This window comes from Erinaceus europaeus, chromosome 23, assembly GCF_950295315.1.
Source record: "Erinaceus europaeus chromosome 23, mEriEur2.1, whole genome shotgun sequence".
Taxonomy (NCBI): domain Eukaryota; kingdom Metazoa; phylum Chordata; class Mammalia; order Eulipotyphla; family Erinaceidae; genus Erinaceus; species Erinaceus europaeus.
In genome coordinates, this window is record NC_080184.1 from 6,321,731 (window position 1) to 6,341,818 (window position 20,088).

Here is a 20,088-nt window from a genome sequence, read left to right on the forward strand (position 1 = left end):
AAGTAATAAAAGATAAGCATGAACATTACATATTGCTCAGAGGATCAATCAACCAATAAGATTTAATAATTATTAACACTGATGCACCCAATCAGGGCCCAACCAAATATATCAAAAACTGAAAGAGCTACAAAAATACATCAGTGGTCTGGGAGGTGGCGCAGTGATAAGGCTTTGGACTCTCAAGCATGAGGTCCTGAGTTTGATCCCTGGAAGCACATGTGCCAGAGTGATGCCTGGTTCTTTCTCTCTCCTATCTTTCTTTTGAATAAATAAAATCTTAAAAAAAATACATCAGGGAGTTGGGTGGTAGTGCAGTGGGTTAAGCACACGTGACTCAAAGTGCAAGGACAAGTGGAAGGATCCCGGTTCGAGCCCCTGGCTCCCCACCTACAGGGGAATCGCTTCAGAGGCAGTGAAGCAGGTCTGCAGGTGTCTCTCTCTCCCCCTCTGTCTTCCCCTCCTCTCTCCATTTTCTCTCTGTCCTATCCAACAATGATGACATCAATAATAACTATAACAACAAGAGCAATAAAAGGAAAAATAAATACAATACAAAAAAAATTTAAAAATCATCAATAGTAATACACTAATAGGAGACTTGAACACCCCACGCTCACACTTAGATCATCTAAGCAGAAAGTCAACAAAGAAATAAAAGAATGAACTGAAGAGATGGATAGACTAGAGCACCTGGATATATCCAGAGTTCTGCACCCCAAGAAGTTGGAATACACATTCTTTTCAAATTCACACAGCACATCCTCAAGGACAGACCACATGTTAAGCCACAAAGACAGTACCAACAAATTCAAGAGCATTGAAATCATCCCAAGCATCTTGTCAGACCCAAACTGACCAATTACCAACCAATTAAAAAAAAAAAAAAACAGTTCTTAAAAAAACCTTCCCAACAACAAAATTCCAGGACCAGTTGGTTTTACAAATGAATTCTACAAAACATTCAGGAATCTAGCCAACCAGACATAGCATATTATATTAAGAAGATTGTTTATCATGTCAAGTGGGATTTATTCCAGGAATGCAAGGTTGGTTCAGTCAATCAATATGATTCACCACATCAATAAAAGCAAAACCAAAACCAGATGATTATCTCAAGAGATGAGGAGAAAGTCTTTGACAACATCCAACATCCTTTGATGGTCAAAACACTACAAAAATGGGAATAGATGGAAAATTCCATAAGATAGTGGGGTCCATATACAGCAAACATATACTCAGCATCAGACTCAATGGACAGAAGCTGAAAGCATTTCCCCTCAGACTGGGGACTGTCCATTATCACCATTATTCTTCAACATAGTATTGGAAGTTCTTGCCATAGCAATCAGGCAAGAGAAGAGAAAGGAATCAAAGGAATATAGATAGGAAGGGCAGAAGCCAAACTCTCACTCTTTGTAGGTGGTATGATAGTATATATTGAAAACCCTAAAGAATCTAGGAGACAGCTTCTGGAAATCACTAGGCAATATAGCAAGGGGCCAGGCTATATAATCACTGTATAAAAATCAGTGGCTTTCCTTTATACACACACTAAGTAAGAAGAGGAAGATATACAAAAATCACTCCCACTCACTATCACAGAAAAATCAATAAAATAACTAGGAATAAAGCTGATCAAAGAAGTAAAAGACTGATATACTGAAAACTATGAGTTGCTTTCAAGGAAGTAGAAAATGATACACATAAACGGAAAGCTATCCCATGCTCATGGATTGGGAGAATTAATATCAAAATGAATATTTTACCCAGTGTCATATACAAATTTAATATGATACCTATATCAAAGATCCACAAAGTTTCTTTAAGGGAATAGAACAAAAATTACAATAACTTATCTGGAACCATAAATCACCTAGAATTGCCAAAATAATCTTGAGAAAAAGAAACAGAAATGGTGGCATCACATTCCCAGATCTCAAACTATATTATAAGGCCATTATAATGGAAACAGCCTGACACAGGAACAAAAATAGGCAAAGACCAGTGGAACAGAATTGAAAGCCCAGAAACAAACCCCCACACTTATGGACATCTAATCTTTGATAAGGGGGCCCAAAGTATTAAATGGAGGAAGGAAGCTCTCTTCAATAAATGGTGCTGAGAAAACTGGGTTGAAACATGAAGAAGAATAAAATTGAACCATTTTATATCACCAGAAACAAAAGTCAACTCCAAATGAATCAAGGACCTAGATATCAGACCAGAAACTATCAAATACTTAGAGGAAAATATTGGCAGAACAGTTCCCATCTAAACCTCAAGGGCATCATTGATGATACAAACCCAACTTAAGGAAGACTTAATCAAAAATCAATAGGACTACATCAAATTGAAGAGCTTCTGTACAGCAAAAGAAATCATCACACAAAGAGACCCTCCACAGATTGGGAGGAGATCTTTATATGCCATACACAAGATAAGAGACTAATAAGAAAAAAATATAAAAATATAAAGAGCTCACCAGACTTAGCAACAAAAAAAAGCAAATGCCCCCATCTGAAAATGGGCAGAGGATATGAAAAGAATATTCACTACAGAAGAGATCAAAATGGTCAACAGACATATGAAAAATTGTTCCACATCACTGCTTGTTAGAGACATGCAAATAGAGACAACAATGAGATGTCATTTCACCCCATGAAAAAAATACCTTGAAGATTGTGAGTTAGCACAATGGGTTAAGTATTTTTAATTCTTTCAACTATAAGAGGAGTGATCCCCAGCATTACATGTTCCAGACTGGTGCTTTGAGTCTCTATTTCACTTTCTATTTCTCAGAGATAAATATGAAAATAAGTAAAATATTATTACAGGTAGTGTAATAGCATACCTGTTTGTCAAATTTGCACTGAACTTTGGAGTCACTGTACTTTTAAAAAATATTTATTTATTCATTCCCTTTTGTTGCCTTTGTTGTTTTATTGTTATAGTTATTATTGTTGTTGTTACTGATGTTGTTGTTGTTGGATAGGACAGACAGAAATGGAGAGAGGAGGGGAAGACAGACAGGGGGAGAGAAAGATTAGACACCTGCAGACCTGCTTCAACACTTGTGAAGCGGCTCCAATACAGGTGGGGAGCCGGGGGCTCAAACTGGGATCCTTATGATGGCCCTTGCACTGTACGCCGCCACCTGCGATTAACCCACTATTCTACCGCTCCTGTCATTGTACTTTTAGGAAAATTTTTTGGAGCCTCAAACATGAAGGTCTATTTACATAATCACTATACTTATCTCCCCCAGCCAAAGAATACTTTATTTTTTTTCTTTATATAATGAAAACAAGAAGGAGAGATGGAAGGAGAAAGGGAGGGAAATAGAAAGAAGGAACAATCATTAGAGGATTATTCTTTTTCTTTTCTTTTTTCCTCCAGGGTTATCAATGGGACTTGGTGTTGGCACTATGAATCCACTGCCCTGGTGGCATTTCCCCCCCATTTTATTGGATAGGAAGAGATAAATTGAAAGAGGAGGGAGAGGAGAGAAAGATAAGCACCTTCAGACCTGCTTAATGGCTTGTGAAGTGACCCCCCCCCCCCAAGGTAGGGATCTGGGGACTTGAGCCAGAATCCTTGCATGGTTCCTTGTGCATGTGGCGCAAAGCACAAGGACAAGCGTAAGAATCCCGGTTCAAGCCCCTGGCTCCCCACCTGTGTGTGGGGGGGTGTCCCTTCACAGGAGGTGAAGCAGGTCTGCAGGTGTCTTTCTCTTTCCCTCCTCTCTCCATTTCTCTCAGTCCTATCCAAGAACGCCGACATCAATAACAACAATAATAACTACAATAAAATAACTAGGGCAACAAAAGGAAATAAATAAATAGTCATTAGTATCACTGAACTCAGTGACTATATGATGAATCCATTGCTACAGGCAAATTTTTTTTTCCTTTTTTCTTTGATTTGATTTGACAAAAAGAAATTGGGATGGCAAGGACATACGGAGGAAGGGAGAGAGAGAGAGAGACAGAGAGCTGTGGTACTACTGTACCACTAGTGAAGCTTCCCCAGCAACTAGGAAGTAGGATTTTAACATGGGTCTTTGTTCAACTAGCCTTGTGTCTGTCTCAGACTCCATAGGCAGAGCCACTGCTCCAGCCTGACCATGTGCTAGCCTTGTAAACTCAACTAATTGTGCTAATGTCTGTGCCTCAAAAAGAATTAAACTAGTCAACAATTTGTTTGGCTTTATATGTTAACTCTTTTATAGCTACCAGGTTCCAGATGCTACTATAAGGCCAACTATGATGCCAACCAGACCTCCCTGGGCAGACAACCCCACCAATGTGTCCTGGAGCCTTGCTTCCCCAAAGCCCTTCCCCACTAGGAAAAGAGACACAGGCTGGAAGTATGGATTGACATGCCAACTCCAAAGATTAGCAGGGAAGCAATTACAGAAGCCAGACCTTCCACTTTCTGCACCCCATAAGGACCTTGGGTTCATACTCCCAGGGAGATAAAGAATAGGAAAGCTATAGGGGAGGGGAGGGGATACGAAATTCTGGTGGTGGGAATTGTGTGGAGTTGTACCTCTCTTATCCTGTGGTTTTTGTCAGTGTTTCCTTTTTTTTTTTTTAATTAAAAAAAATTTTTTTTTGTAATTTTATTTATCTTCCCTTTTGTTGCCCTTGTTGTCTTTTTATTGTTGTTGTAGTTATTGTTGTTGTGATTGATGCCGTCGTTGTTGGATAGGACAGAGAGAAACGGAGAGAGGAGGGGAAGACAGAGAAGAGGATAGAAAGACAGACACCTGCAGACCTGCTTCACCGCTGGTGAAGCGACTCCCCTGCAGGTGGGGAGCCGGGGGCCCTAACCGGGATCCTCATGCCGGTCCTTGCGCTTAGCGCCATCTGCGCTTAACCCGCTGCGCTACCGCCCGGCTCGCCAGTGTTTCCTTTTTATTAAAAAAAAAAAAAATGGTCTGGGAGATGGTGCAGTGGATAAAAGCACTGGATACTAAACCATGAGGTCCCGAGTTCAATCCCCCACAGTACATGTACCAGAGTGATGTCTGTTTTTTTCTCTTCTCCTATCTTTCTAATGAATAAATTCTTTAAAAAAAAAGAATTAAGGATATCCTATTATTTGGAATAGTTAAAGATGTCCCTGAATTGTGTGACTTGCTCCATTAATTATGTTCCGACCTTTCTATTTGGCAATTGTGGAGCTCAACATAAATATCCGTTTGATTGCAAATTTCACACTGGCTTTCAATATCTATAATTTTTTTTGTAAATAAATGTCTTTTGATTTTGTTTATTTATTTATTTATTTATTTATATTTATTTATAGGATAATGTCAGCCAGAAACAAAGAGAGAAAGAGAGACACCTGAAACACTGCTTCACCACCCAAAAAGCTCTCCCCCTGCAGGTGGGGACTGGAGGTTCAAACCCAGTCTTTGTGCAGGGTAATATGTGAGCTCAACCAGGTACCCCACCACCTGGCCCCTCAATATCTATAATTTCTTTTTCAAAATATTTATTTATTTATTTATTTTCCCTTTTGTTGTCCTTGTTTTATTGTTGTAGTGATCATTGTTGTTATTGATGTCATTATTGTTTGGCTAGGACAGAGAGAAATGGAGAGAGGAGAGGAAGACAGAGACGGGGAGAGAAAGATAGACACCTGCAGACCTGCTTCGATGCATGTGAAGCGACTCACCTTGTAGGTGGGAAGCCGGGAACCGGGATCCTAATTCGGGTCATTGCGATTCGCGCCACATGTGCTTAACCCACTGAGCTATCGACCGACTCCCCAATATCTATAATTTCTTTAACAACTTCCATAATCCTTTAGAGAACACCTTGGCTCATGGGAGTAAAGTGGAAGGAGTCAGAGTGTTCTAATTCTAACAGCCAGAAGCATACAAAATCTGCTACCATTTGCAGCAGGCTAAACGCACGTGGTGCAAAGCGCAAGACCGGTGTAAAGACCCGGGTTCGAGCCCCTGGCTCCCCACCTGCAGGGGAGTCGCTTCACGGGTGGTGAAGCAGGTCTACAGGTTTCTGTCTTTCTTTTCCCCTCTCTGTCTTCCCCTCCCCTCTCGATTTTCTCTCTGTCCTATCCAACAACAACGACATCAACAACAACAATAATAACTACAACAATAAAATAACAGGGCAACAAAAAGGAATAAATATTAAATAAAAATAATAATAAAAAAGTAAAATCTGCTACCATTATTTCAAGAATCATACTAGCAGACATCAGACCACTTATGGAACTGTACAAAATCCCACAGGTAAGAGAACTGTACATTTGGAGAAAGAAAACTGAATACTCATCACTTCTGGGCTAAGATCAAGTGTAGAAAATGGAATATTTGGGGCTGCGTGGTGGGGCACCTGGTTGAGCACACATGTTACAATGTGCAAGGTCCAGGATTCAAGCTGTCAGTCCCCACTTGCAGGGAAAGCTTTGCAAGAAGTGAATTAGCACTGCAGGTGTCTCTCTGTCTCTCTCCCTATCACCGCCTTCCCTCTCTATTTTTGGCTTTCTCTATCCAATAAATAAAGATAATAAAAAAATAATAAATTATGTATGTTTAAAAGAAAAGAAAACTGACTATTCCTTGAAGACTTTCCTACTCATTCTGGTCAAAGACAATTAATTGGTAAATCTGGATGAGAGTAGCTCCTCAAGAACTGTCATAAGAACCTTTCACTGGGAAGTCGGGCTGTAGCGCAGCGGGTTAAGCGCAGGTGGCGCAAAGCACAAGGACCGGCTTAAGGTTCCCGGTTTGAGCCCCGGATCCCCACCTGCAGGGGAGTCGCTTCACAGGCAGGCGGTGAAGCAGGTCTGCAGGTGTCTATCTTTCTCTCCCCCTCTCTGTCTTGCCCTCCTCTCTCCGTTTCTCTCTGTCCTATCTAACTACAATGACATCAATAACAACAATAAAAAACAAGGGCAACAAAAAGGGAAAATAATCAGGAGAGCACCAGAGGAATCCAGTCCCAGGGTGGGTGGATATGGTGGACTGACCAGGGAGAGGCCCAGACACGAGGCTGCATCCAGAATATTTTGGGAAGACTCAAGCGACCCCTCCCAATCTCAGCCTCAATGAGACACACTCACGATACTCCATCCAGTGCTGAACTTCCTGAAGTCTCCTCTCCAAAGTTGAAATCAGCAGAAGATGAGAGCAACACAGAGAAACGTAAAGTGGGGGTCCCAGAAACACAGGCTGGACCGCTAGGAGGGCTTACTTCCTGGAGTGTCTTCTTTCACTTTGGAGCACCGCCCACCAGCATTCCTGATTGGTCCGTGTTCACTGTTTCAGGGTTTAATTGGATGAAGCCCTTGCCACACAGACAACTCTTCATCTGACTGGATAATGTTTGCACCCAATCAACACCAGAGATTTCTAAGTGACGGGAATGCTGTCCTATCAACTTCTGTAGGGGGTGTGCCTAGAGAACCATCAAAGCAAAAAATGGCATGGATCTTTCTCTTGTTGTAGTCCTCTAGAAGATTCAGCAGCTAAAAATCTACACTTCCACCATCTTTCTCACCCACTTAGCTTACTCCTGTTCAGTCTTTTCTGCTGGTTGGCCATATGCCACACAACACTGTGACACAGCACTCTGAGGACTTGGTGCTGCTCAGTGTGCTAAGTTACTCTCCATCGCACTCTGTCATTTCACGAACATCTCATAAAAACTGCAGCAAAGGTGGGCGCGAGGAATCACATCATTGCAAGACTGGCCAGCTCCTCATGGGGCGCGAGCGCTTCCACACTGCGATCATCCTCTCTGGCATTATGCTATTCCACTGCAGAATACTGTGCCCCAGGATGGTTCCGTAGCCCCCATGTCCACTTGGTCGATTCCAAATTATATTCCTCCATGAGGACCATTTCTGGAACCATCCGTTCCACCCCGGTTCCGTGGCCGCCAGTTCTTAGCAACATCACCCCGCCAGATATTCGTCGGGATGCGGCATCATCTAAGTTCATTTCCCACGTCTACACTCGACCGGACCTGCCAATATACGCGGATATCTTCGCCCACCCTGTCCAACGCTTGACGTCTAGTCACCCAATCTGGTCCCCTACGCCTACACTGAACTTCTCTGTTCCAGTCTCTTGGAAACAGAGTTGGCAGTCAGCTGAGGTAAAGAACAAACACCTCATCACAGACCCCTGCGAGCGTCCACCCGGCTTTGACCTAGCACGTTATGATCGGGCCCTCCTCAATCGCTATCGAACAGGCCATGGCCGGTGCGCCGCTATGCTCCATCGCTGGGGGGCCAGAGACGACCCGAACTGCCCCTGCGGCTCCAGACAGACTATGACACACATAGTCAACGACTGCCACCTCTCCAGATTCAAAGGAGGTCTCGAAACTTTACATCAGGCTCAACCTGACGCTGTTGACTGGCTACGGAAGAAGGGCAAACGCTAGAAGAAGAAGAAGAAGAAGGAGGAGGAGGAGGAGGAGGAGGAGGAGGAGGAGGAGGAGGAGGAGGAGGAGAAGAAGAAGAAGAAGAGGAAGAAGAAGAGGAAGAAGTGTGCTAAGTGAGATGATTGCACTGTGCCGCCGGCCTGCTCACAGCCTGGCTCCAGGAGTGCAGTGTCTTGGAGGCTGCCTGCTGGCGCCCTTTGAAAGCTGAGACCTGCTCTGCTCTGCTTTCTGTAGGTAAGTCCACAGACAAATAAGAATAGAAAACGGGTTGTATTGTTATATGGGAAACTGGGGAATGTTATGCATATACAAACTATTGTATTTACTGTTGAATGTAAAACATTAATTCCCCAATAAAGAAATTAAAAAAAAAAAAAGAATGGATAACGGGAGATCTGGAGGTAGTGCTGTGGGTTAAGTGCATATGGCGCGAAGTGTAAGGACTGGCATAAAACCTCAGTTAGAGCCCCCGGCTCCCCACCTGCAGGGGAGTTGCTTCACAGGCAGTGAAGCAGGTCTGCATGTGTCTCTCTTTCTCTCCCCCTCTCTATCTTCCCCTCCTCTCTCCATTTCTCTCTGTCCTATCCAACAATGATGACATCAATAATAACTACAACAACAATAAAAAAAGAGCAACAAAAGGGGAAAAAAGAGAAAATTTCTAAAAATAAGTAAAGAAAATCTTAAAAAAAAGAATGGATAACAACAGAAAATGGTATTGGAACTGTGGGTTTCAGCAGTGCTGCACAGGAAGCTTTGGGAGATGTGGTTTAGTGTAGTCTACCTGAGGTCTAGACCAAATAGACCAGATGAGTTTGGTGCTTTGCAAAGTGCACAAGCTGTTGCTGAACTAGACTGTTAAGGGGGAAGAAGTAGCACACTGGAGCTATTGTTGTTCCCTCCTGGAGGAATTACACACTGATTTGAAATTGCAAAGAGACCCAGTCCTATTTCAGGGAGAGGAAAAATTATTGGGAGCAAAAAAGAACAGGAAAAAAGGAAGTACAAGCCATGCAGCATGGATATTCTGAGACAAAGAGGAAGGCCAGAGCCTCGGTCTTCCAAGCTCTAAGGTTTCTTGGGGGGCAAGGACAGGAGCCTCAGGGGATGTGTCTTCAGGTGATCTCACATCTGCATTTTGTGATTTTTTTTTTTTTTGCAGTCAGTTACGAAGGCAGTGTTGGTGCTCTGTCTTCTGCTTTGGTCCCTTCTGGCTTCTTCCATGATGCAGAGGGAGGGGTGCTGCTTCCCCTAAGCTGCCCTCCAACACACACCTCTACCAGGATAAAGTAACTGAAATTAATGGGACTCCTGGAGAAAGTCCAGGACTCATTAACAAATCTTTTTTTAATATATTTATTTATTTCCTTTTGTTGTCCTTGTTTTATTATTGTAGTGATTGTTGTTGTTATTGATGTCATTGTTGTTGGATAGGACAGAGAGAAATGGAGAGAGGAGGGGAAGCCAGAGAAGGGGAGAGAAAGACAGACACCTGCAGACCTGCTTCACCACCTGTGAAGCAACTCCCCTGCAGGTGGGGAGCCCGGGGCTCAAACCGGGATCCTAACGCCGGTCCTTGAGCTTTGTTTTGTGCCACGTGCACTTAACCCACTGCGCTACTGCCCGACTCCCTCATTAATAAATCTTATTGTACAGATGGGTGGCTGATCAAGATGACAGGGAGTAATCCTTTAGAACTGGATGATCTAATCAGTGAGGAAGCATATGAAAAATACATGAAATTGTGGGAGTAGAGGCATAATGGTTATGCAAAAAGTCTCTCATGCCTGAGATGACTCTGACCAGCAGAAGAATGTTGCTGAGAGCCAGGAGCCATGCACGGGGTGTTAAGTGTGGGTCCCCAGGGCTGGCAAGTGGAGGGGTTGCTTCAAAGATGCAGGAATGTAGTTGGAAGAAGCGCCGAGGCCAAGGTCTCTGGCTGAGTCCTCCCCACCCTGATAGGAGCCCAGGCCTTAGGCTGCAGAAAAGCTTCCCCAGGACCTATCTTTGTCTCCTTTTAGGTAGACTGGACACCAGACTCTGCCCTCAACCTCCAGCATGGCTTCCCCTGGGGTTGAACTGATTCTCCTCATATCAGAGCTGGAGTTGAGTCCTGCTCTATCCTTGAGTGAGGGTTCTGGCTCTGAAATCAGAACCTTATTCTGGGTTGTGGAAACAGGAAAAACTGGAAGACACCGGACAGGGTGATGGGGCTGGGAGTTTAGCACTGTTGCTCAGCGCCCTGCAGCCTCACCCATGTCCTGTTTAGCACTTACTGTTTTGCCCTTATAAGGCCCATAGTTTCAGCAAATGTAGAATAAGGGGGACCTGGCAGTGCTGCACCCAGTTGAGCTCACACATTACCATGCACAGGAGCCTGTATTCAGCCCAACTCCCTGCCTGCAGAGGCAACAGCTTATGAGTGGTGAAGCAGGACTGCAGGTGTATATCTTTCTCTCTCCTTCTCTATCTCCTGCTTCCCTCACAATTTCTGTCTTATTAAATGAAATAGACTTTTTTTTTTAAAAAAAGGGGGGTGGGCCAAGTGATGTCACACCTGGTTAAGCACACACATTATAGTGTGCAAGGACCGGGGTTCAAGCTCCTGGTCCCTACCTGCTTTGGGAAAGGTTCATGAGTGGTGAAGCAGGGCTGCAGGTATCTCTCTGTCTCCCTCCCACTTCCCTCTCTATTTCTCTCTGTCTCTATCCAATAAATAAATTAAAATATTTTTAAAAAATGGAAAAATGACCACTATGCCTGGTAGATTCATAGTGGTGGCACTGAGACACTGCAGTAGCAATATTCATAATAACAAAATAATAATTAAAATTTTATAATCTTTATTGGATGGAGACATCCAGAAATTGAGAGGGGAGGAATAAAGGAGACACAAATAAAGACACCTATGACACTGCTTCACCACTTGCAAAGCTTTCTCCTGTGTAGGTGGGGACATGAGAATTGAACCTGGACCTTTTCAAATTGTAACATATTCAACCAGGGGCCCCACCACCTGAACTCTAAAATAATAATAATAGCAATATTATTATTATTATTTTGCCTCCACAGTTTTCACTGGGGCTCGGTGCCTGCACTACAAATCCACAGCTCCTGGAGGTTATTTTTTCCATTTGTTACCGGTGATGTTTGTTGTTGTTGTTGTTAGGACAGAGAGAAATGGAGAGAGGAAGGAGAGACAGGGGTGATGAAAGATAGACACCTGCAGACCTGCTTCACTACCTGTGAAGTGACCCCCCTACAGGTGGGGAGACTGGGGCTTGAACCAGGATCCTTACGCCGGTCCTTGAGCTTCGTATCATGTGCGCTTAACCCACTGTGCTACCGCCCGGCTCATAAAAATCATATTTCCTGTAGAATGAGGAAGACTATTGCCTTCTTTCTTTATACCAACTGTTACAAGTTATTAGGATCTGTTGTCCCTTTCACTCACCCCCCAACATTGTTTACATTAATTTGTTATAATGGTTTATTTATTTGATAGGACAGAGAGAAATTAAAATGGGAAAAGAAGAGAGAAAGGGATAAACAGAGACAACTATAGCAGTTCTTCACTGTTTTTGAAACTTCCCTTTGCAGGTATGGACTCAAATCACATGAACAGTATAACTGCTTTGTCATATACATGAAACATGTTTGAGAATATCCCACTTGACTGGAAGAATCTTCAGTGCTACTGATCTTTCCCTGTTTCTCTACTGAAAAAGGTCATCTCGGAGGTGTTTAACACTGAGTGGCAGCATCCCCTCACTTGACTTTGCCTTCTTAGGAGCTCATGCTTAAGCTGCCAACAGCTTAAAATGTGTCACCTTCTGGGACACAGGTCTTAGACATGCTTTTTTTTTTTAAATATTTATTTTATTTATTTATTCCCTTTTGTTGTCCTTGTTGTTTTATTGTGGTAGTTATTATTGTTGTTGTCGTTGTTGAATAGGACAGAGAGAAATGGAGAGAGGAGGGGAAGACAGAGAGGAGGAGAGAGAAAGATAGACACCTGCAGACCTGCTTCACCGCCTGCAGGTGGGGAGCCGGGGTTCGAACCGGGATCCTTATGCCGGTCCTTGTGCTTTGCGCCACCTGCGCTTAACCTGCTGTGCTACAGCCCGACTCCCCATTAGACATGCTTTTTAAAAAATATTTATTTATTTATTTATTCCCTTTTGTTGTCCTTGTCTTATTGTTGTAGTTATTATTATTGTTGTTGACATGATTGGATAGGACAGAGAGAAATGGAGAGAGATGGGGGAAGGCAGAGATGGGGAGAGAAAGATAGACACCTGCAGACCTGCTTCACTGCTTGTGAAGCGACTCCCCTGCAAGTGGGGAGCCAAGGGCTCAAACAAGGATCCTTCCACCAGTCCTTGCGTTTTGTGCCACCTGTGCTGAACCCTCCGCGATACAGCCCGACTCCCAGATATGTATTTTTTTGTTTATTTAATTTATTTCTTTATTGGGGAATTAATGTTTTACATTCAACAGTAAGTACAATAGTTTGTACATGCATAACATTCCCCAGTTTCCCATTTAACAATACAACCCCCACTATGTCATTTATCATCCTTCATGGACCTGTATTCTCCCCACCCACCCACCCACCCCAGAGTCTTTTACTTTGGGGCAATACGCCAATTCCATTTCAGGTTCTACTTGTGTTTTCTTTTCTGATCTTGTTTTTCAACTTCTGCCTGAGAGTGAGATCATCCCATATTCATCCTTCTGTTTCTGACTTGTTTCACTCAACATGATTTTTTCAAGGTCCATCCAAGATCGGCTGAAAACGGTGAAGTCACCATTTTTTACAGCTGAGTAGTATTCCATTGTGTATATATACCACAACTTGCTCAGCCACTCATCTGTTGTTGGACACCTGGGTTGCTTCCAGGTTTTGGCTATTACAAATTGTGCTGCCAAGAACATATGTGTCCACAGATCTTTTTGGATGGATGTGTTGGGTTCCTTAGGATATATCCCCAGGAGAGTAATGGCAGGGTCATAGGGTAGGTCCATTTCTAGCCTTCTGAGAGTTCTCCAGACTGTTCTCCACAGAGGTTGGACCAATTGACATTCCCACCAGCAGTGCAGGAGGGTTCCTTTGACCCCACACCCTCTCCAGCATTTGCTGCTGTTACCTTTTCTGATGTATGACATTCTCACAGGAGTGAAGTGATATCTCATTGTTGTCTTGATTTGCATTTCTCTGACAATCAGAAACTTGGAGCATTTTTTCATGTGTTTCTCGGCCTTTTGTATCTCTTTTGTGGTGAATATTCTGTCCATGTCCTCCCCCCATTTTTGGATGGGGTTATTTGTTTTCTTGTTGTTGAGTCTGGCAAGCTCTTTATATATGTTGGTTATTAAACTCTTGTCTGATGTATGGCATGTAAAGATCTTCTCCCATTCTGTGAGGGGTCTCTTGGTTTGGGTAGTGGTTTCTTTTGCTGTGCAGAAGCTTTTTAATTTGATGTAGTCCAATAGGTTTATACTTGCCTTAGTCTTCTTTGTAATTGGATTCGTTTCATTGAAAATGTCTTTAAAATGTATGCGGAAAAGAGTTCTGCCAATATTTTCCTCTAAGTATTTGATAGTTTGTGGTCTAACATCCAAGTCCTTGATCCACTTGGAATTTACTTTTGTATTTGGTGAAATACAGTGATTCAGTTTCATTCTTCTGCATGTTTCAACCCATTGTTTCCAACACCATTTGTTGAAGAGACTGTGCTTTCCCCATGTAATAGTCTGGGCCCCTTTGTCAAAGATTAGATGTCCATAGGTGTGGGGCCCCCAGATATGTATTTTTTAATCTTTATGTATTTATTGGATAGAGACAGCCAGAAACTGAGAGGGGAGGAGGATACAGAGAGGGAGAGAGACAGAGGGACACATGCAGCCCTGCTTTACCACTCATGGAGATTTCTCCTGCAGGTAGGGACTGAGGGCTTGAACCTGGGTCCTTGTGCATTGTAATGTATGAGGTAAACCAAGTGCACCAGGCCCCCAGGCCTTGGATATTAATGAGACCCCACAGAATGTCAGCCTTAATGCCTCATTGAACTCAGGAGGCTAAGCCACCCTGTCTTCCTGGCATTGATTGAGGTGTCTGGAAGACCCAGGTGCACTGTGGACTCTCCCTGTCCCTGGACCAGCCAATCTCTGGGCCAAATCAAGGTTCTTTGGGCAACAGGCACAGAGGTCCCCAGAGTGTTAGAATCCAGAGGTTCTGCCTATTGTGTCAGTGTAACCTTCAAGTGGGTTCAGTGGAATAGAACAGCCACTCCAGGGGCACAGAAGTGACAAGTGTGTTCAATTTCAATGTCTTCTTCAGTTACATGGGCACAACTTTGCTTCCTCCCCCATATGGAGCTGCCAAAATGCTGAGAAAAATCAAGTAAGTATTAGCCTAATCATCAATTCTATGTGGAGTGCACTCTTTAATTATCTTTCTTATTACTTACCTTCTAAGAAGCAGAGGTTGAAAATTTACAAGGTTTTTTTTTTTAATTTTTAAAATTTATTTTCCCTTTTGTTACCCTTGTTGTTGTGGTTATTATTATTGTTGTTGATGCCATTGTTGTTGGAGAGGACAGAGAGAAGTGGAGAGAGGAGGGGAAGACAGAGAGGGAGAGAGAAAGAGAGACACCTGCAGACCTGCTTCACCACTTGTAAAGCGACCCCCCTACAGGTGGGGAGCCAGGGCTCCAACCCAGATCCTTACGCCAGTCCCTGTGCTTAACCTGCTGTGCTATTGCCCGACTCCCCGAGGTTTGTTTTTTTTTTTAATTATCTTAAAATATTTTATTTATGGGGCTGGTCAGTGGCACACCACGTTGAGCCCACACTTTATCATGAGCAAGAGCCCGGCAGGGGGAAGCTTCATGAGCAGGGAAGCAGTCAGTGCTGCAGGTGCCACCACTGTCTCTGTTTCTCTCTCCAGGTCCTGCTGGTGGGATGGTGCCTCAGACTGCTGGGAGCACACTGCAGAGTCTGGAGAACCAAGGAGGAAGATGGCGGGTGCAGGTTCCGAGGACAGAGGTCTGGCCAGACTGCTTCCAAGTTACCTAGATGCATCTGGAAACAGCCTGGTGTCTAAGTTCTCCTGGCTGTCCTTCCTGAAGCCCTGCTTTATGACCCCCACTCACCCTTATAAACTGTGTCTTTCTGGCCTGCTCTGTTCCCACATGGGGATCCCAACATCTGATTGCTCTCAACTGTCAGTCAGCATGGGTTTTCCTTGGGGTCCTACCTGCTTCATCATGGGACCAAGCACCTGGGGGCCCAGAGTTCTGTCCTATCCTGAGTCTGGGTGCTTGGATCTGAAGTTGGGTTCTTGGCTTCTTCTTCTAGCGTTTGCCCTTCTTCCGTAGCCAGTCAACAGCGTCAGGTTGAGCCTGATGTAAAGTTTCGAGACCTCCTTTGAATCTGGAGAGGTGGCAGTCGTTGACTATGTGTGTCATAGTCTGTCTGGAGCCGCAGGGGCAGTTCGGGTCGTCTCTGGCTCCCCAGCGATGGAACATAGCGGCGCACCGGCCATGGCCTGTTCGATAGCGATTGAGGAGGGCCCAGTCATAACGTGCTAGGTCAAAGCCGGGTTGACGCTTGCAGGGGTCTGTGATGAGGTGTTTGTTCTTTACCTCAGCCTCTGTTTCCAAGAGTCTGGAACAGAGAAGTTCAGTGTAGGCGTAGGGGACCAGATTGGGTGACGAGACGTCAAGCGTTGGACAGGGTGGGCGAAGATATCCGCGTATATTGGCAGGTCCGGTCGAGTGTAGACGTGGGAAATGAACTTAGATGATGCCGCATCCCGACGAATATCTGGCGGGGCGATGTTGCTAAGAACTGGCAGCCATGGAACCGGGGCGGAATGGATGGTTCCAGAAATGATCCTCATGGAGGAATATAATTTGGAATCGACCAAGTGGACATGGGGGCTACGGAACCATCCTGGGGCACAGTATTCTGCAGTGGACTGAGTTGGGGAATATGAGAAATGCTAGATGGTCCCAGGTAGGATGATTACCTTGGGTGTTAGACACTGGGGGTCAGAACCCAGCAGTTCCCTGATATGCCCAGTGTAGCACTGATTGCTTGGCCCAGGTTATCAGGCAATGCAAATTAAGCAAGCCTTCCCCTCCATTTTTTTTTTCCCACCAAAGCACTGTTCAGCTCTAGTTTATGGTGGTCCAAGGGATTGAGCTTGTTGCTTTGGGGACAGCTCTACATGGAGAGGCAGGTCAGTGCAGCTCACAGTCCCCATCTGAAACAGAATCAGGGACTGGGAGGGCTCCCTAATAGAAGAAACTCATATTTGGCCTCCAGGGAGGAGTTCATTGTTCCAAAAACTCTTTTAGACAACAATGGATTCAAACACTGGATCTTTTGGGAGTTGGGCGGTAGCACAGAGTTAAGCGTACGTGGTGCGAAGCACAAGGACCAATGTAAGGATCCCGGTTCGAGCCTCCAGCTCCCCACCTGCACGGGAGTCGCTTCACAAGTGGTGAAACAGGTCTGCAGGTGTCTTTCTCTCCCCCTCTCTGTCTTCCCCTCTTTCGATTTATCTCTGTCCTATCCAACAACAACGACATCAATAACAACAACAACTATAAAAAACAAGGGCAGCAAAAGGGAAATTTAAAAAAAAAAGAAAACACTGGACCTTTTATCCATTTCTGTGTCCTTCTTGCAGGTGACATATCATCAGGTGAAGAGACTGCACTGGTATGTTTAAAGACTATTCTAAAGATGCAGTTGTAATTACTCTGGATATTCTCACCTGAGAAGAAAGAGGAGAAAAAAAAAAGCCACAGATTCTCTGGTATGTGTCTTGTTCCTGTCAGAGTCTGTGTGTTGCATGTAGAAATGACAGGTTAATTCTCTACTTCTGACTTTGTTTTTTTTCTCCAGGGTTATCGCTGGGGCTCACTGGTACTATGTATCTGATACTGCTCCTGGAGGCTATTGTTTCCCTTTTGCTGCCCTTGTTTATTGATGTTATTGTTGTTATTGCTGTCATTGTTGTTGGATAGGACAGAGAGAAATCAAAAGAGGAAGAGAAGACAGTGAGGGGGAGAGAAAGATAGACACTTGCAGATGTGCTTCACCACTTGTGAAGTGACCCCACCTTGCACGTGTGGTTGTGGGGCCTTGAACTGGGATCCTTAAGCCAATCCTTGCACTTCATGCCATGTGCACTTAAACTACTACACTACCACCCAGCCCCCACTTCTGACCATTTTTATACTTTTTTTCCTCTGAAATATAGGGAAAATGAGTGACAACTACAGTTACTGTGCTGACCTGTGTTGTCAAAGTTTCTTCAGGTTATTTTCCCATGCAGTTGGAAACCCCATGGTTGCTACTAGCCATAGACCTTATAAATATGCATATACTTTTTTTTTTAACAAGAGCATTGCTCATCTCTGGCTTATGGTAATGTGGGGCATTGAACCTGGGACTTCAGAACCTCTGGTATGAGAGTCTATTTGAATAGTCATTATGTTATCACCTTCTCCCAAACAATTCTAATAATTAAAACCATATTTTTAGGACTCTGTTTCTTAAATGCCAGTGTTGCCTTCTCATTCTCTCCATATCCTTTTGTCTAAAAATATTTATTTATTTATTCCCTTTTGTTGCCCTTGTTGTTTTATTGTTGTAGTTATTATTGTTGTTATTTTTGATGTCATTGTTGTTGGATAGGACAGAGAGAAATGGAGACAGAGGGGGCAGAGAAAGATAGACACCTGCAGACCTGTTTCACCGCCTGTGAAGCGACTCCCTGCAGGTGGGGAGCTGGGGGCTCGAACTGGGATTCTTATGCGGGTCGTTGAGCTTTGTGCCTGGTGCGCTTAACCCGCTGCGCTACCGCCCGACTCCCTTCATATACTTTTCTACATGCAATAAAGAGTGCTGACATTAAAAAAAAAAGACCTGCAAGTATTCAAAATGCTTCCTTTGCAAACATAACACACTTATAGGACTGATGAGAAACTATGTGACATGTTAACTGTCAGGTTATTGCCTACCTCTGTACCATATGGGATTAGTTAGTAAATAGTAAAAATATTGTACTTGTCCTGAGATAAATGATGTATCTGCCATTTGATATTTACCCTGTGTAATCTATATCTTTGCTGTGACCCTAAACTCCTTTCCAGATGTGCCCCCTTATACTTCTTGCTGATGTAAGCTTTCTGTGGAATTTCTTTCTTTCTTTCTTTTTTTTTTTTTTCTTACCAGAAAAAAAATCTCAGCTCTGGCTTATGGTGGTGCAGAGGGATTGAACCTGGGACTTTTGGAGCCTCAGACATGAAAGTCTCTTTGCATAACCAGTATGCTATCTATCCCTGCCCTCTGTGGAATTTCTTTGTTACAAACCTTTAAAAAGATAGACTGTTCTTTGTTAAGGCATGCAATTCTTCTGTCTCCCTCAGTCAGAAGGGTGCTTGCCACACTGGCCTTTCTACACTTGATCTTAGCCAAAAGGCCGAGAAGCAATCACACCGGCCTTTCTTAGAATAAACTTTAGTCTTAGGATATTTTTCCTTGTTTTAGGAGTAACTTTGTTTGAGTTAGCCTGAGTGGAGATTTCAGTGTCAGGGACCAGTGGAGCTCGTTCCCACAGCCACTGGGAGTAGTGGATTCCTCACATAGGCCTCTGACCCAGTGATAACTTTGTTGGTACTATAAATACATTTAATAATTATTACACTAAATATTTCAAGATATGAGAGTTATATGAAGCTTGGCATTTTGATCAAACTACTTTTGTTTGCATTAAAGAGACCTTTCACATGTGTTACTTCACCCTTTCGAGGACACCTTTTTTTTTCTATGTATCTCTCAGAAAACTGATATATAATCCTTATGGGTGACAAAGGTAAAATATTAAAATTATGGTGGGGGCAAATGACAGACAACTCCTGAACTATGTTAACTTGCTCTAAGGGGATCACTTCATACCACATGGCTGGCACACAGAGGGGCATAACACAAGAGCTGTGATATTATTACAAAATTAGGTAAGCAAGAACAGAGTGGCTGGTAGATAGCACAATGATTATGCAGACAGACTGTCATACCTGAGGCTCCAATGTCCTAGGTTCAGTCTTTGGCACCACAGTTAGCCAGGGCATAGGAGAGCTCTTGTGAAAACAAACAAAAAATAATAATAAATACAAGAAAGAAATTAGGAAAGACTATAATCTTACTAGGAGAGAATACTTTCAGGTTCTAGGGGAAAATCTTACCCAATAGGGTCTGTGCCCTGCCATGTAAATCATCTGGGTATGAGCCCCAGCCCTCCATGTGGAAGCTAAAATGCTATTAAGTCTTTCCCTTTTTGCATCTTTCTATCTAATGTACAAGGGTTAAAAAAATGTATACTAGTCAGTTGTAAACCATTAATCCCCCAATAATGGGGGGAAAAAAAGCGTCCTGGGAGGGGTGAAGCAACACATGTGAAAGATCTCTTTAATGCAAACAAAAATAGTTTGATCAAAATGTCAAGCTTCATATAACTTGAAATATTTAGTATAATAATTAGTAAATGTATTTTATCACCAATTAGATTATCACTCGGGTCAGAGGTATACATGAGGAATCCAATACTCCCAGTGGCTGTTTACTTTTGTTTAAATTATTTTAT

At 43.4% G+C, this 20,088-nt stretch overlaps 1 protein-coding gene and 1 non-coding gene across 9 annotated transcripts in view; both read right to left on the reverse strand.

The window, feature by feature from the left end:
* Positions 1-20,088, reverse strand: part of LOC103127055 (zinc finger protein 709-like) — a 1,044,365-nt gene that overhangs the window by 11,633 nt on the left and 1,012,644 nt on the right. Inside the window, exon 1 of one of the 8 annotated variants that reach the window (XM_060182138.1) lies at positions 7,104-7,205. The exons of 6 other annotated variants lie outside the window; for them this stretch is intronic. The gene's annotated coding sequence lies outside the window, so the exon portion shown is untranslated. Of the gene's footprint in view, positions 1-7,098; positions 7,206-20,088 lie in introns of those variants that run through there. One more of the 8 variants, XM_060182135.1, reaches the window with a different exon arrangement.
* On the reverse strand, positions 17,696-17,826 carry LOC132535697 (small nucleolar RNA SNORA44). Its single transcript, XR_009547411.1, has one exon. It is a non-coding gene; the product is annotated as a small nucleolar RNA SNORA44 (small nucleolar RNA).